Source organism: Malurus melanocephalus, unplaced genomic scaffold (assembly GCF_030028575.1).
Source record: "Malurus melanocephalus ecotype Western Australia unplaced genomic scaffold, MMel_1.1 scaffold_591, whole genome shotgun sequence".
Classification (NCBI taxonomy): Eukaryota; Metazoa; Chordata; class Aves; order Passeriformes; family Maluridae; genus Malurus; species Malurus melanocephalus.
Genome location: NW_026623823.1, coordinates 154375 through 161893, shown reverse-complemented (window position 1 = coordinate 161893; position 7519 = coordinate 154375).

The window sequence follows — 7519 nt, the reverse complement described above, 5'->3', positions numbered from 1 at the left end:
CTTTTCCCCAAACCCTCTCTGCGGTAAAAGTCGAGAATCACTTTCTCGAGATGATCCAAAAGAAAAAAAAAAAAAAAAAAAATCATTTAATTAAGATCTAAACTCGAAGGCTCTTGAAATCAGCACTAAGACTCATCAGCTTCAGTGGGATTCAGCTCTTTCTGGTGATGCTCTCCTGGAGTCATATTTAAATTACCATCTTGGACTCGGTGATGAGAAACAGATCTAGAGAGTGAGGCAGCGTGTTTGCTGCATTACATTTCTTGTAATTATAATTAGGGATCATCCTTTTAGCTAATAAAGGCATTATGAGTGGGTGTACCTAGGCAGGTAGGAGTGAGCAATCCAATGTGATGTCCTCAGGCAAACCTCTGCATGGCAGCAGAAAGCATTGAATTAATTAAAAAAAAAAAAGAAATTTTACTTGAGGGATTAATCAGTTAGACTTAACTCATAACACATAATRGGAATCCCTTGTATTACTCTCACAAAAATTGATTTCCTCCCAGAGAGGGGATATGTTCAAAGRCTGATTAGTGGAAGTAATGCTTAGAATATTTGCATTCCCCAATGATTTTTAATTTTGCACATAATCCTGACTCCCACTRGCTTTTTCACAGCTGTAGGAGCTCTGGACAGAGCCCTGCTCTCATCTGAGGAGCTCTGGGTGCCATCTGTCAGTGCCACATCCTTCTGCCTTAACTGCTCCAGGGAGGCGCTGCCCACGAAGGCAAAGCCTTCTGGAGTATGTGGCACTCTTATTTTGTGCCCACAAATTGGTTTATTGTGATTTTTAGCTGAGAAATTTTGGGGAAAGACTGACATACAGCTATTACTAGCAGAGCTAACAAAATTAGGGGTTGATCCAGGGAGCTCCCTCCTGTTGGAGCCCTGGTCCTTGGGCCAAATTTTTTTCTTTTTATCCATCTAGGTGGCAGGTGTGGCATCCAAAATCAACCCACAGCCCTCCAGCTCCCCGTTCCCATTTGCTATTCCACAGAAATGCTGGYCACAGCATTGTGCTGGGCTGTGATGGATAAATGGGTACCAAAATTCCCTTCCTGACCTTGTTCTCCATCCCATCGAGTCAGGTGCCACTTTTAAACGGGTGCTGAGGAATGATATGAATAAATGAAGGTACTTTGAGATACTAAATTGTGGAAATTCCTTTCTTTTAGTCAATATCAGTATATTTTTTTACTGTTTTCTTGCTGAATGCTGTATTGCAGGATCCTTGTGAAGTCCATCTGTTCCAAAAGGCTCACCAGCCATTTTGGAAGTAAATTGTTAATTCCATTTTGATCTTTGTAAAGCAGAGCTTTTGCTGGCCCCAAAAAAATTGAGATTTCTTTTCCTTTTCAGTAGTCTGCTACCTTGGCAGACAATGAAGTAACTCCAGGGGGAATACTAAGGAAGCATGGACTGATAAAAAAGTGAGGGCAAACGGGGTTTTTATCTCTCTGTCTATTTATCCATAATCCACCAACCTGTAGTTCCACTGTAATTAATTTATTACTATTTTTCTCACTATCTTTAAAGCATGCAACATTTATATTTAGCATTAGAATTCACCTAGTTTTACAAAACTTCTCAATTTTTTTTTTTTTTTAATTCCTGCTGCCCTCTGAGGCGTACGGGGAGCTGAAGGAAAACCCAGGAGAGCTGAAGGAAAATCCAGGAGAGCTGAAGGAAAACCCAGGAGAGCTGAAACTTTGCTGAAAGGTCTTTTAGCCTGATGGAGAGAGAAGGGCTGAGGTGATTGTGTGGATGAGGATGGCACCCGTGGTGACAAATGGCAATTCACTCACGTCCCCACGGGGATTTCACACTTGTAACCTTCAGGATTATTTTGTCCCCTGCTCTGCCTGGCAATAGATCCTTTCTGAAAGGTATTATAACACATTTTTCTCAGAGGAGACCGAAGCCAGTGGAGGAAATGGGGCTGCCTGATGGAATATCCTGCTTGGCTGGCCAATGTTGAATGTTTAAACCCAAAATGGAACATCCACGTTTGTTCGAAATGAGTGGCCTTGCCTGTGCCTTCAGAGAGGTGTGTGAAGCAATGAGGCTGGATCTGAGGCAATCCCATGAAAAATATCCATGGCCATGGGAAGATGAAATGCTTCCTTCCATATGTATGAGCTCTGCTAAGCTGGTAATCCGCAGTTTAAAGAACTTTTTTTTTAAAATTTAATAAAGAGGTTATTTTAAACTTAGATCTGCAAAACACTCATACCTCCAGCACATTGCCTCAGTGAAATATCCCTCTACATGAAAATATAGACAGTTAGTTTTTTCTTCCAAAGTGAAACACTGCAAGGTCTTTCATTACTGGTTTATTATGCTTTCTGTATCTTTGCTCATTTTTCACCAGTATTGCATTAAGTATTGATATTGATTTCTTGTAAATGGTACTGAAATGGATGGCTCACAGTTTTTGTTATTGTTCTGTAGCACTTGTATGTAATTTATTACAGCTGCAATGGAACCTGCCCCTTGCTGCCAGGGTTTAAATTAAATGTGCCATGTTTTGGCCCCTCGTAGTCACACACATTCCTCATTCTGGACCTGAGAGTGATATGTTCAGAGCAACTTTTTTTTTTAATTACTTCCTTGATATTATTAAACAAAGTTTATTTCGATAATTTTGGTAATTAATATGTAATACATTGGTTGAATTAATGGCATTTTCCTTTTCCATTACAGAGCCTAATTGATGCCCTGTAAAAATAACATGGAGTAGCTGTTAAAAGCAGTCATGACTGGCTTTCCCCTTTCTGGGAGAAAAAGGGAAAATCAGCTCATAACATTTTCAGTGAGTGTTGGATCCAAGTCTTTACTCAAGCATGGACGCCTCAAAAGGTCATAAAAATGAAAAAAAAAAAAATATTGATGGTGAGGAGGGACAGCCCAACTGGAAGAACATTTCTCTAGACCRTGCTTTAATGCAGTGGATTTAGTTTTGGCACAAAACTTAACTTGGAACCACCAATTTACTTGATTTTATGAGAATATAGCTGCAACACTGACGAGAATGAAGTAATGCAAAGAAACKCCCCACACCAAATATCTCTGTAGGTGTGGTTCCTTCATGGAGGGTTTGTAGAGACATTGAGAATTGAGAAATTGAAAATTGAAGAGTAGATATTCTTATATCAAGTGAGAGAACACCATGGTTTTAGTAAAAAAACATTTGATAGAACAGCATCAACAGACTGATGTTGAGAGACACTTTTTGCATATTTTCCAGTTTGATTTGCTGCTATTTCATTAGAAATAGAAGTCGCTATTCTGGCGGGGAGTGACTATTTTTTGACCCTGGCCATGGACAATCTCCCGCTGTAGGATTTTRAAGGGATTGGGATGCAGGAAAGGGATTTGGTGCTTTGTTTAAGGGTCCCTTTGCTCTTTTGCTGTGTTTTTGTAGGTTCATCCCCACTCTGGGTGCTCCAAGGCCATGAGTGCTGCACTCCTGGAGTTGCCCTGGTGTGAATCACTTCACTTCTGACTCCTCTCAGGAGTCATTTATAACAACGCCGAGCTTTTCACACAAGATTAACTGAAACCCTTTACAAAAAGTCTTAGTTCCAGTTCACTGAATAAATCCAATTGCTGCTTCACAAGCTCTTCTTGGACATTTCCTCCCCTTGATTTGAGATAACGTCCCTGACTCTTCCCCTGACAGCTTTAAATAAGTCTGTCCTACTCAGTTCCTTCTGCTCATCCCAGAGAGTGACTGGACTCCCCTGGCTTTTTTAGTGGAGGTTTTTGAAGGAAAAAARGGATATTTTCACATCAATCATATTTCAAAAAATTCAACATTTATTCAAYGAAGTGGGATGAACCTACAAAAACACAGCAAAAGAGCAAAGGGACCCTTAAACAAAGCATCAAATCCCCTTCCTTCATCCCAATCCCTTTAAAATCCTACAGCRGGAGATTGTCCATGGSCAGGGTCAAAAAATGGTCACTCCCTGCCAGAATAGCAACTYCTMTTTCTAATGAAAYAGCAGCAAATCAAACTGGAAAATAKGCAAAAAGTGTCTCTCAACATCAATCTGTTGATGCTGTTCTATCAGTCAGTTTTTTATTAAACCATGGTKTTCTCTCACTTGATATAATAATATCTGCTCTTCAATTCTTAATTTATCAATTCTCAACTTCTCTACAAACMCTCCATGAAGGAACCACACCTACAGCAGCTKCTTTTAAGGTTGGTGTGAACACAAAGAGGACACAGCCATAATTCTCAGGGAGCACAAGCTGCCAGCAAGGCAGGGATCTGCTGCTCCAYCACCATGAGTGTGTTGGGAAGGGCTCTCATTGCATTTACCAAAAAAGCATCTTTCAGTCGTTGAATCTTAGAATAATAAAATAGTTTTGGTTGGAAGGGACTTTCAGAGCTCATCTAGTCCTGCTCTGCAATGAGCAGGGACATCTTCAGCTGCTCCAAGTCCCATCCAGCCTGGCCTTGGGCACTGCCAGGGATCCAGGGGCAGCCACAGCTTCTCTGGGCACCCTGTGCCAGGGCTGCCCACCCAAAAGGGAACAATTCCTTCCCAATATCCCATCCATCCCTGCTCTCTGCCAGTGGGAAGCCATTCCCTGTGTCCTGTCCCTCCATCCCTTGTCCAATGTCCCTTTCAGCTCTCCTGGAGCCTCTTTAGCCACCCCAGGTCTGAGAAATGGAAGGTACTGTCGTGATATGGGGAATATCTGCCAATCTTTCCCCCCCACTCCTCATTCTTGTTTCACCCTAAATAAAACCCTGGTTTAAATAACCCCATTCTGTGCATAACAAATCCAACGATGCACCAAAAATCCTTTGCTTGATAATGACAGAAATTGCTTTTACAGACCTTGGCTGTCAAATCACAGCAAGGCAGCCTCCAACTTGTGATTAATTTTAGCCACTCTATTCACMCATTTTTGCTGCACTTGTAAGATTTGTAGGAAACCTTGTGTTGAAGAAACTAAGTGGATTTATTGTGAAGATAAAGAAGAAAAAGTCATCTCCTCTATTTTTTTTCCCTCCCAAGAGGCAAATTAACAACCCRTGGGGGCTTAATTTCCCCGTTGGAAGGGATTGCTTGTAATTTTTGCTTTATGCTTGGTTGTCCAAGTCCCCTGGGAGCAACAGGTCCAGCCCCCCGAGCTGATATTGCAGCTTTTTGAGGATGTGCTGTGCAGCTGGARGAGCCAGAGCGTCAGAGGTGTTAATCTGATCCATCACTATTGGTGTCCCACACCTCAGCCCCGGTGCAGGAAATTAAAAGAGTGAGATCTGCGAGGGAACTGTTTCATAATGCTTTAAACAAATGAACTCCTTAACATTTTATGATCTCTGCGAGATTGTTTTGTTGGTGGCGGTGCTGTCTGTGTCGGCTGCAGCCCAGAAAAGCTGCGCTGAGGACGCAATTTTCTGGGTAAATTACTCAATCTTGGTCAATTCTCATTTGGGCTGAGTTTCGTGGGAAGAGCTGTCCCAAATCCAGAACTGCAGCTTGATTTTTGTGGAGAAATCACTGGTTTCACCCAGCCTTCCTCCCGGGTGTCACCAGGAGCGTTTCCCTGATGTGGGCRGCTCACAAACCACAAACCTCCCAAATTTTCTCCCTGCTTGATTCGGAGGGGTTTGTGATGATCCCTGACCATTAAAGCTCTTTGCTGGTTTTCTGCCTCCTTTTATACCATTTCCAGGAAATTTCAACTCATTTCTCTGCCCTCTGAACCGCAGAGGGATGGAGGAGGAGAGCCCCAGCCCTGAATCAGCAGCTTCAGCTCTCTCTGTGCCTGCAGAGAGAAAAATTCAGCCTGAGCTCGGCTGGAGCTCCAGACTAACTCCTCCCGCTAATTTCCCCGTCCTCCCCGAGAGAAAAAAAGCGCGTAAAAAAGGGCAGCAGAGATTCCTCAAGGRTATCGGTAATGTACCCTCTCCACAAATTACCGGCAGACCTTTTACAGGGGATGATCGCCCATAAAAAGCTTGGGAGGRGTCATTAGAGCCCTGGAGCTGCTGGGGGGTTTGTGATTTGTGCTCCCCAGAAGGATAGAAAGGGGCAGGAAGGGAGACTGGAGGGGCTGGTGGGATGGTCAGCCACAGAGGGCACCCCTGGGCTTCCCATCTGGAGAGGGATGGAGCTGCAAACCCCAAAATCTCCTTGTTTTGAGAGCTGTGAGGGGCTCAGGAGCTGAAAGTGTGAACCTTCCCCTTCTGGAGMAGGAACTGCCAGCTGCCATCAGCGAGAGCTCCACAGACAGCAAGGATCTCACCCCAAAGCTCCAGAGGGGTTTGTCCTTCCTCCTCACATCCCTGTGCCCCACTCTATCACTGCTGGCCTAAGAACAACACAAAATAACAGACACAAAAACATACAGAATGGATGAAAAAAAGAGAGAGAAAGAACTTTATCATGGGACAAGCCTCTTCTATCCACTTTAGCAACCAGGGCATACATTTGTGTCAAACATACATTGGTTTAGAGACAGCTGTTTAATTAATAATCGGTACATGATTGGTGAGTTTGCAAAAGCTACAGTATTAGTAATGTTTATAATTTCCAGCCACCTGTGTTATCAATTCTACATTCCAATCTCTTTTTCTCAACAGTAGCCAAGGATGTGGTATTCCTCCTCCATGCAGGCTGTTAACATTCCCTTTCTTTTCCCAGGCCTCAGTCATACACAATAATTGGCTGAGTTTCAGAATCAGGGCTTGTGGGGCCATTTCTTTTCCCCCACACCACTGGGCGTGTGGCTCGGGGCTGGTGGCAGCCAGACAAGGCCAGTGACAAACCATGGGGACCTTCTGGCTCTGCTCCCAGGAACAGGGACAGGAGGAGAGGAAACGGSCTCAAACTGCACCATTGGACATGAGGGGAAATGTTTTYACAGAAAAGGTGGTCAAGCACTGGAACAAACTGCCCAGGGAAGGTTTGGAGTCTCCATCCCTGGAAATTTTCCMAAATCATGGAGATGTGGCACTTGGGGAYRTGGTTTAGTGCTGGAGCAATGGTTGGGCTCCACCCAAGGGAGAATCTGCAAAACTGGATAGGATTCATTCATCTTTTATTTGTATCTTCTTTGAATCTTTGAATGTGAAAGATTGCTCTGATTCTGTCTCCCTTTTTCTCAACTCTTTGTGATGGAAGAGATGAACTGATTAAAAACAGAGAGCATTTCAGATAAACCACAGCAGATATGTTGGATGAGGCTAAACACCTGAGTGTATTGGCTGTTGCTGTCCTATTTCATACAACCAATGAAAATAAAACTAAAAAGTCTGATTGAACACAAACTGTATGGTAGAATAGAGGTGCAGTTTTTGTGCTTGCTCTGCAGAGGAATTTGTGGTACTCTCCTTGCTGTTAGACTCAATTTTATTTCATATTTGTACTGCAATGTAAAAAAGATGAGCTCAGTAATGATCTATGTAAAGAATTTTTAAAATTTGATAGTATTCTTATCATTTGCCATCCAACACTTTTTTTTTTTTTTTTTTTTTTTTTTTTTTTTTTAT